The 10918-nt window shown below is 43.6% G+C and overlaps 1 long non-coding RNA gene across 1 annotated transcript; it reads left to right on the forward strand.

The window, feature by feature from the left end:
* Positions 4944-8780, forward strand: LOC110394572. Its single transcript, XR_002435720.1, has 4 exons — positions 4944-5051; positions 5770-5978; positions 6747-6899; positions 7117-8780. It is a non-coding gene; the product is annotated as an uncharacterized LOC110394572 (long non-coding RNA).

Consider the following 10918-nt stretch of genomic DNA (forward strand, 5'->3'; position numbering starts at 1 on the left):
AAAGGGGAAACAGGACACCTAAGAGGTGGTACAGGCTGTGGCAGAACATGGGCTGCTTTCCCTCTGTGTTTGAGCCTAATTACTGTACTAAGAGTCTATCTCCACTGGAGTCTTGGAGCTTTAAGGCTCCGTGCTGAAAGCGGGGTAAGTGCCAGTAGCAAAGCAACAGGGTACTCAGCACCAAGACAACAAAAACATCTTCATGAAGGCAGTGACCCGCACGACTAATTAGCTCTGGTAGCAGCAGGACCCAGCTGTGATGCTGAACACAGATCTGAAGCTTGAAGAGACGCTGGGCAGCCACAAGCAGGTTGCAAGACTGTGCCAGAAGGGAATAGAGGAAAATGCAGCCATGGTGACATGAAACAGTGCTCCAAAGGTGTCTCGGGCTCTCGTGCCAGCTGGCTGCGTGGTGGCAGAGCTGAGCTATAGAGGCTAATTTCTGGGAAACATAAAGATATCTATGCTGAATTTTACGGCTTATGACCCATTGTGTCTGTTTGCAGCCTCAACTTCATGGCCATACAGAGGGTCCAATCTTCTGTCCTATGACCTTCAATCATCTGATGGAAAGTCACTTCATTAGGATGAAACGGAGAGAATATATTTTAGAAAATTCACTAGCTGGGATGGAGAAACTTCTGTTCTTCATTTTTCCATCTATCCTTGAGCACCAAACATGAAGCAAATAACCCAAATGGCAGATATTTTAGCCTTAAATCATTATAACCTTACACTACAGCCTCCATATGCTCTTGACTGCAGGAGGGTGAGAACATAACTCGTGTCACATTTCCACAGATCTGGTTCTCTGTGCATCATGTTCCGCTGGGGTTCCACTTCCATTTTCTACTTGACTCCATAGTTAGGATTTTCATGGCAGGCTGTTGTGTCTTTCCTTTTGCGCATTTCTTGTGTTTAGCAAACATTCCCATCACAATCCCTTGAATTTGCCTATGATTCTGCCATTTGTCCTATTAAAAAAAAAAAAAAAAAAAAGGAGAGGTATAAAATGCACAGACTTTCCCAGAACTTAGAGAAATGAGGAACTTCAGTGCTAAATGCTGATTTTTACCCATGCACTCCAAATACACTGGTAGGTTACAGAATGAAGATGGGCTTAGGCTAAACTGCTTTGTTGCTTTGAAGATGGCGTGCCTTTAGACTCACAAGAGAAGACAAGTCAGACGTGGCTTTGCCACTCCACATACTCCTCCCTATGTTCTCACAGAAGCTTGTGCAATTGTGTATTAATGTAAAAGGCACTTCCCTTCCTTTGATTATTTATGTAATCAGTAGGAAAAGAAACAACATGATGAACTAAACTCTGCGGGTCAGCCTCTGATCGCTCTAATTTGAATTCTGGATGAAGAAATAATGTCACAGGCAGCCAACTTCCTGAAAGAGAGAAGATTCGCAGGGACACTGACAGGGGACTGGCAGAGAGTTATCACAGTAGACTTCTCTGGTTATTTGCTCTTTCTCCAGTGTGTCGGCTGGTCTGTTGCTCCTGAATTACTAGCTTAGGCTCCCCCGCATGCAAGGCAGATGCCTAATTTGTGGATAACAACAGGAGTCATATCCAAAATAGATGCTGATCTGCTCAGACCTGTTAAAGCTGAGAAACTTCTGGGTATGTCCAAAAATACATTAATTGCCTCAGGGACACTGATGCTCAAGGCTGTGATGATCACAGATGCTGAGGTCCCACCAGGTTTCATGAAAGCAGTAGTTTAAAGGTGCTACTTTTGGTGAACTTAAGATTCAAAATGATTTAGTGGTGGTGTGGGCTTGTAAGTCTGAGCCCTTGATGTTTCTGTGTAGCAAACATGGGATCATCTCTGCCTTGCGATCTCTGCAGTTGTGCTGGCTCCTTGCTGGACATGATGGGTTACAGCTTTGCAGCATTCAGACTGCTGCAGCTCTCAGAAACCAATAGAAACCTCAGGAGCTTTAGTCAGAAATGCTAAGTCCTACACATTGGACAGAATCAACCCTGGCATGGGAAAAGACTGCCTAAGCCGCAGCATTCCTGGAGATGCCCTGGAGGAAGATGCTGCTGGCTGAATATGTGCCAGAGCTCTGACAGAATGTTACTGTAGTGTCCTGGGCTATGTGAAGAGAACAGTGGAAGAACTCGGCAGCGAGATTGTGCAACATCCACAATTCAAGGTTTGCAAAAGTTTGAGCTACACAGAGCCCTGGACATGGTTATATGGTGAGTGGGAAGATGGAGACAAAAGACATCCAGAAGTCCCATCCAACCAACAACTCTGTGATTTTGTGATTTGGACAATTCTGGGCATTTCTGTAGCTGTTATCTGTAGCACAAAAGCAGTTCCAGGCTTCTGAAATGGCAGTGAGTCAGGACAGGAAACTAGAAAAAAAAAACTGGAGAGCAAAAGTTTTACTCTAAAAACCGGTGCTCCAGAAGAGTGGAAGAACTTTGTCCATAAGCTGGTATAAGGCAAAGAGCTGTGTGGTAACCAGCACATACAAATGGACCAACTGTGCATCTCCTGTCATGTTACAGAGAGCTGGGGATAATTTCAGAAGGAATCTGCTGGAAGGAGACACTGCATGCTGCAGTGGTGAAATGCACTGAGATGCATGCTGCATATCAGCTAACGGCAGAACAAAGCCTTTGTATGCCCCGAAATGATTCGTACAGAGACCAGGCAGCTGCTCTGTATGGGAAGCCCCATTCAACTCTTGACAGTGGTGGTGCTCTGGATTAAAATGCTAACAAGACGGGAGAAAATACCTTGAGGAAAGAAGTCTACATTAATTTTGCTGTTACTGAGTTTGGGAGTGAGTAATACTGAAGTCTCAGTCTTGCAGTCATCCAATAGCCCCCAATTTAGTCTGCAGCAAAGAAGTCTGCTGTCAGCACACACACGCATCTATACCTTTCAGATACCTACTAGCACAGCTCACCAGTTGCTTCCTATGTGATTAACACATTCCTCAAGAGTGGGCAAAAGTAGCATTTCCAGTTTTCACTGTACAACAAATCTCTGACTGCATGGGCTGGCTGCTGCAGTGAGAGCAAGGAGTGCATTGCCATGTCACCTAATCTTGTGTATCAAACCAAAGCAGCAGATGGAAGCTACGGTAGGCGCACATCAGCATGCATGGATATGAAACCTAAAAGAGAAATAAACTTGTAGATCTCCACGGATCTATTTAAGTACAATATTTTATTCCATTCCATGTAGCTTTTCATACAGTTTTTATCACCATAGCAACGGAGGTCCAGCTCTTCAAAGGGTATTTAGGTATCCTTCAGCACCCAAATCTACTAGATAGGTGCTATTGTCATCATTAAAATCTTATTAAGCTGCCACACACTCCTGAGTGTGTCCAAGATGACCGAGTAAATGTGCTGCCCGTAGCTGAGAAGCTGTTAAGGGCTCCAGCTCAATTGAAATATGGCCTGAAGACAGGTTCTTGAAGTGAGAATTTCCCCACTTGAATATCCAGTGCCTTGAAAATGCTGTAGGAAGATGGTCTACTGTGGCTCACCCAGTAGACGTGCTAAGGACAAGTACGTCCGTGTATTTCATGGAATCATAGCATCCTTAAGGTTGGAGAAGACCACTAAGATCATCTAGTCCATGTACCAGCTTGTCCATCCTAGCCCAGTACATCTTGGTGGTTAAAGAACCTGTGCGTGACAGGTTCAAAATTTACTCTGAATCATCTGAAGCAAAAAAGTATGCCTCCTCCTCCCACATCCTACCATAAGTCTACTTCCACTTCTCCCTCTTTGAATGAACAGGCTGAAGCAAAGATATTTCCTCTGCAGAACACCTTCCCCCCAAGGGAAAGGTTCAAATCTTGCCTGAGATGAAGCAAAACTAGGGAGCTGAACTAGGGCTTCCTGCAGCACAAGATTAACAATCATCTGCTGTGGTTTTGTCCTGTTATCTATCTTGCAAAAGGAGATATGTGTGCAGGGGAGTTTTAAAAATAAACAGATTTCTGTGCATATAAATTGTGTACTTCTCTGCACATTTCTACATATGGAAAGTGTATGTGTATTTCACTGCACTGTGCAGATATTGTACGAATGAAGGTTTCTGTGCACATTCTTTTTATTTTCCCCTTTCTAAATGCCTCAGTATATATTGCATACAGTAATGTTTATGTTTGGTGTGCAAGGCTGTGTGTGCATGTGCCCTGTTTGATGGGGGAAGGGGATTTCCTTGGCATAATACTTATTAGTATCATCAATCATCAGGAATGTCATTCCCAAATTCCCTTTCCTTTACCTAATTTGCTAAACCTAATTCTTTATCACTCTACAAAACCCAGCATGAGAGATGGAAGCGATAATGTGAGGTGGCTTGCTTATCCATGCTCTACTGTACAGAGGCTATGTCGGCCAGGCAACTTCCAGGGAGAAATTTACCCCCTTCTTTCTCCTTCCATGTAGGCTGATCTGTATCTGCTCAACCCACAGCAATGAGCAGCCCATTGCATCCCTATTGCACTGCCGCTTTATTTATTTCTGGCTCCTCTGTGTCCTCGTAAATTGCTGGGGAGTGCCTGACTCAGGCACCTCGCTCTGCTCTTTGCTGGTGCTTTCTTGGCTTAGATACATTTGCTAATGCATCCAGTTCAGGACACCTCCACAATGTGCTTCATTAATCTCAACAACCTAAGGCTATATATATTTTTTTCCAGGTCTGGTACTAAATTAACAAAAGACCTTTATCAAAAACTTGCCTTATTGAATTTGCCAGCCTTGTTTGGCTTGTGCAAATAATTACATGCCTTTAAAACTTGCAGGGAGGAAAACAATGAACCATGAGTGGAATCTAAACTACCAACTCCCAGCTCCCATCCCTGACATGGACAGGGACAGAATTTCATCCTGTGTGTGCTGTCACTTCCACCCCACAAGCATCCTGTTCTTGTCAATGATTTTAACCATTTCTCTGGGTTTATTGACAGGAATGTGCTACACATGGACTCCTAATGGAATTAGTGTATCTGCATCCTGCCCACATAGATTAAAGCACTGGATTGGGGCCTATCATTTACAGGTGTGATTTTGTTTCACAAGCAGGCCTTTAAAATAGGCCATTTCTTCTCTCTGTTTTCATAGAATCATAGAATCATTAAGGCTGGAAAAGACCACTAAGATCATCTAGTCCAACCATCAACCCATCCCCACCATGCCCACTGACCGCATGTGCCACATCTCCATGGCTCTTGAACACCTCCAGGGATGGTGAGTCCACCACCTCCCTGGGCAGCCTGTGCCAGTGCCTACCACTCATTCTGAGAATAAATATTTCCTAATATTGTAAGAAGAACATAGGAATATATGAGAACGGTAATAAGGCAAATCAACAGTTCTTGAAAGAAAATGACCATCAAAATCTCATACGCACTAAGGACAAAAATACTTGTTTGTCGTAAGATGGGGAATGTATGTCCAATGCGTGAAGCTTTTAACACCAACACAAAGAATCACTGAAGCCTGACTCTTCTGTTTGATCAGGAATGAGTAAGACTCAGAATACAAAGATGTCACCAATTAGCAGCATCTCAGCTAGAAGTGTGAATATTTTTAGAAAAATGGAAAGAATGGGAGGTTTATTTTTAAACAAAGAAGAGCTTTTAATCAGATGGAGAAACAGATATGATGGGGGATGCTTTACGAAAATCCATTGGGAGCTTGGTTGCCTAGTTCCAGGAGGAATGGTATCTAACACTTTTTGTTTCTCTTTTCACTTTGGACATTTTTAATTCCTCCAGTGACAGTGCAGCCCTGTGAGGCAGACCACGTGGGACTCCCTGTTAAGACACAGTCAAGAGATGACATCAGTCTTTGTAGGAACATAGGAAATAGCATCACAGATGAAGGCACAAAGTACTGAAGTTTCAGAAGAAAAAACAACACAGAATCTTTACATCAATCCAGTAAAAAAAACAACTCACCACTTTGGGAAGGATCTACTCAAAAGGTAAAAAGTCACATCAGCAGTTCAGGCCAGCAGCAGTCAGGATTTATCAGAAAATTGGAAGAGAACATTTCTGACACAGAAGTTGAGATAACTGGAAATGTACAGAGAAGGGTCTGCTTTGATAACTGGATTCATGGTGGTGCACCTTACCCACCCCACACGTCCCCCTGAGGCAGGCAGGCGGATGTGCAGGGAAATCTGTGTTACTTGGACAGCCCGTGTGCAGCAACGAGAATTCAGTCAGCTGTTTGCTCAGAGGCCCTGAGACCCCAAAGGCTGCTTTTCCCTTACAGAGGGGGTACCTGTTTGCCCACATCCTATGCTGGTGACCAATTCAAGAGCTGCTTAACTTTGTTTAGACCTTAACAACCAACCACAAAGATGGATGAAGCTCTTACCCACAGTGGCTGCATTTCCCCGCCACAAAAGCAAGCAGACTTTGGCCAGGTCTCAGGCTTTTTTTTCAGTCTGTAGAGTTTTAATGAAGTCACCAAATTATTGCAGGGATAAATCTTCCTCACATTCTTTGAAATTGAAAAATATTATACTTCATGGCAAAGTTTTTTTTTGACAGCTAAGTACTTCATGATTCACATTTTGCTTTCATCAATCACAGTAAAAGTCAGGTAAGTCGAGTGAATGCCGTGCCTGGTAAATTTTTTCCACCAGGCTGTACGGCTAACTGTTTCTATGACTGTATCTACATGACTGCCATGGCCACCTACAATTGGATGGTCTATACTATGAAAAATCTTATTAATTTTGCAGATCTGGCCGGTTGTGCACTGGGGTGCAATTCAAGCTAGCATGGTTATGAAGGCAGTAGGCACAAGACCCCTGCTGCTCAAAAGTCTGCGGAACAGTTCTGGCCCAGGACCCAGCTGTGCACTGTGTCACAACACCAGTAATGTTCACCTTGGGGTAAGGCTTAGTAGAACTCATTGGTTTTAATTTGCAGTTCTGAGAAGTGTAACCATCTATGCTTTATAGATTTTTGTTTTCCTATGAGGGATCTCATCAACTTTGATGTCTGTAACTATTGATTCTCTTTATTAAGGGATTGGTAAAACAGATTAACCACAATAGCATGTTAATTAAGACCATGTTTCAGCTTTCCAAAATTACTCTCTTTCTGCAGAAAGCTGATGAGTTGACTGGCATCAGAGACTGTCCAAAGCAAGGAGTCAGATGGAAAGGATCACGAGGGAAATTGGCTGCGTATCCAAGAGAAGGATTTGAAACAGTGCAATCCCATTTTCACAAGGTCCAGCTTGGAGATGTGTGTCCAAATCTCCAGTGCCGCTGACAGGGTGCTTGCACAGGCAGAGTCCTGCCAGCTCTTCAGTCAGGCTGAGCCTGAATTTGCCACGAGTGCAAGTCCTAAGTCTTGAATGTGGATTCAAGACGAGGAACAGGACCTTGTCCCACAAAAAGCTTTTCCACCCATGGTGTCAGACTGGGAGCCTGGTTGTGTTTTCTACATTATATTCAGCTAAATCAATCATTCAGCAGCTTCCATCCGTATTTTTCCTCTGTCTTTCCCTGTTACCCTTTGTTCTGTTTGGAGCACGGACTGGTGGTGGCTTTGTGCCTGGTACAGAGGGTGCTCACCTGATGGCTGCCGTCAGGCAAATCGTAATTTTCCTCTGAAAGGAAATAGCAAATGTCTTTGTGTCTTGTTCTGTCACCCTTGTGCTCCCAGACCCCAGCTCTGAGGACAGGACCCTTCCCCTCTGCCTCCTTTTGCTCTGATTTGCCCTGCCTTCCACGAGCCCTGTTGCTGACTGCACTCTCACTGATTATTTTTTTTCAGGGGCTGTAAACCTCAGTGCCACCTCAGCTCGCATTAGTGTCAGAGAAGTAACTCCTGGCTGTTTACAAAAGAGAAAATGGAAAGATGAGCATTATTTCATGTGAAATGTGGTAGAGAGCCTATGCTGAGATTCTTTGCGAGGCCTGAGGCTCCAGCTACCTGAAGAAGCTGGTGAAAGCTTCCGTCATCTGGTGATTCAGCTCCCTCTGCCATGGCTCCAGCCCTGCTCTGCGTGGGCGTCTCACAACTCACATCAACTCTGGTTTTGATGCTAGGGCTATTCACCCAAGTTTCTCTTGCATGGAAGAGTTTGCTGGCTTTTCAACTGTCCAGTGTTCTCTTGAAGATGTATATTGGGGTAAAAAAAAAAAAAAAAGCAAATTTTCTTGTAGATTGCTTTTTAGCTGTTTCTACTAGGAGTGAGAAAATGGGGCTCTGATGCAAGGTCATACCAGTCTGATCCCTTCTTGGAAAGAGATAGCACTGCATGGTGCCGAAAGTCACTTTCTCCAGCAGACAAAACCCTGTATTCATCTCTCCACTGTCCCCATTACCCATGATGAGGGCACCCAGCACCAGCAGACTCTTGCCCCTTGTAGCACAATGCAAGCTGGAATGTGGGTTGGGTTTCCTGGAAGAAATACTTGAAACACAGCTCCTCAGGGCTATGCAGGCACTTCTATTGAGTTAATTCCATTTGAATTTGGGTGTTGAAAAACTGAGGTGAGTGAGCCAAACAGCTTAGGAATATTGCTTAAAAATACATCTTTCCAGGGCAGAAGGAAATATACAAAACGTGGATTTCTTTTAGAAGAAGTCTCTGTTTTATTATTACATTGGTTTCCCATTTTCAGTCTTTTCTAGAAGGGAAGGGGATGTTTTGTTCAGAAGTCATTTTAGCAGGTTCTATCTAGCTTGCTGAACTGAATTCCTTCCCCCCAACCCTAAAAGGTTTTCTTTTTAATAACAGCTGTTATTTCTTTCCAAGTGCTGAGGAGAGGAGTCCAATAAACCCCTTCTTGGGTTGCTTCCAGAAATAAAAAAGCATTTCTGCTGTCATTCAGGCCTGGCTTTTCATTAATTCTATTTCAATGTGTTTTATATGACCATGCGTCTGCAAAGAATCTCAGTGGGATGGAGCAGCTTAATCGATCGGCAATCCTGGTCACCCAGAAAGGGTGTTAATTGGCCTCAGTACTTGAAGCATGTGACACCGCCTGACCTAATCATCAGAGCTGGAGGAGTCAATAAATTAGAGCAGAAATGCAGATGGATAAAATAAGGACACAGTTCTATACAACATGCTGTGAACATTCTTCTTGAAACCAGTAGCAATATACGGAAAAGTCAAGTCAAGCATTTGCTGGATAAGTCCCAGGGCAGCTAAGAGCAAGAATAATTTTGTGCTATCAGAGCTTCACCTTTAAGCCTTCCAGTATGCATGTTTGATGTGTCTTAGCAATTTGTCTCCTAACGGGGCCTATGAAAATGATCCATTCTCCTGTTCTAATGACCCCTGGAGAGGGACGCCAGGAGAGGCAGGCCAGCTCTGTCCACACTGCACTCATGGCAGGTCTAAAGTCCCCAGGATATTTCTGGGGAAGATGCAGTGATAAAAAGCCTTGATTTTGCATGCGTACAAGCCCTGTTCAGTCTATGGTCTTCACATCAGCTACCTACGAATGTGAGTAGATTGTCAGTGAGCTTAATACTCACTGCTGGCACGTTCTGTTGGGATGTGTCAGATGACACAAGCTTCTCAGATGGTGAGACAGGAAACCAAGGAACATACACCAGTCCCAGGCATGGAACAATTAGGACCAAAGCCCCAGGGATAAGGATCTTTAAATTACATCCGCCACACTGTTTTGAACATTCATCTGGGTCCCGAATTGCCTTCTAGTTTTTATCTTTAAGGCTAATAGTGTGCAAATATTGTGACTATTCATGCAGCCACAAATAGAGAGGCTCCTCATGGCCGGAATGGCTTTGTGATAAAACATTTTGAGACGTGGTAAGTGGTAATTTTTCCCCCCAGAACTTTATGGCGTTCTACTACAGTCTTCCATCTACAGAAAATGGCAAGTGCACAGAATCTGGCTTGAGAAATGGAAACAGAAATGGAGAGTTTCTTATGCAGAACAGTAGCTGTGTGGATAGAGCTTAAGTCTCACTATGAGACAACCAGCTCTCAGGGAAGGGTCCTTTGAACAAGAGCGTCCTGAAGAGCAAATTTTCAGATTTTTTTTCCCCATTGATTCATCACCAAATATTGTATTGTTCAGAAGATACCTGTCAGTTTTGCAGCAAATTCTCAAGCTACTTGGAAACTGGGGATAATTTTCTTTTTTAAAATTCTAATTTTAAATTTGTCAGTTGTTATTAAAATTAGCTCCAGGAATCCTTACAGCAATGCAGATATCTTGACTTTGTATTTTGCATCCTGACCCACTGTGTACAGTCACACAAGGGAGGGAGAAGAATCAACTGCAGATTATGCCACTGTCTATACACACTTCCTAGTATTTAGTGAAAATGAGTGTCACAACCCTTGTTTTATACATGGAGGAATCTGAGCATTTATTCATCCCTGAAGTTCCATTAGGAAACCAGATGAGCTGACTTCTACGTTAGAACTAACTGCCTCCCTTTTATTATTTTAAACACATCCAAAACCGCAGCTATGATGAGCCACTGCTGGAAGGCTATTGGATTTGCAGTTTCCTCCCATTTAGAATCTCTTGTGTTGGTGGAGTCAGCACAGGGAACACTGGGGAGGGGGACTTCTGGCAGCCAGAAACAGAGACATCAGTACAGGCAAAATGACTCCCAGCTCCCAGCAAAGCCAAGATGGTAGCAAAGGGGTGGGTGTCTCCTACACCAAAAAGCTATAGACGCCCAATCATGAGTAAGTGAACATGTGCTTGGTAGGAGTGCTCTGACGCTATTTTATCCAGCACAAATGTCTGGAGGTACACTTATCCATCTGTTGGCTATTCATATTCATAGTATTTTTTCTGTTGTTGTTGTTTATGTATCTATAGGTCTGTGATATATATAGCACTGCTCCAGAGCTCTTTGCGCAGATAAACTGTATGCAAGGCATCGGCCACAATGGGAAAAAACT

The sequence above is a fragment of the Numida meleagris genome, chromosome 2 (genome assembly GCF_002078875.1).
Source record: "Numida meleagris isolate 19003 breed g44 Domestic line chromosome 2, NumMel1.0, whole genome shotgun sequence".
NCBI classification, from domain to species: Eukaryota; Metazoa; Chordata; class Aves; order Galliformes; family Numididae; genus Numida; species Numida meleagris.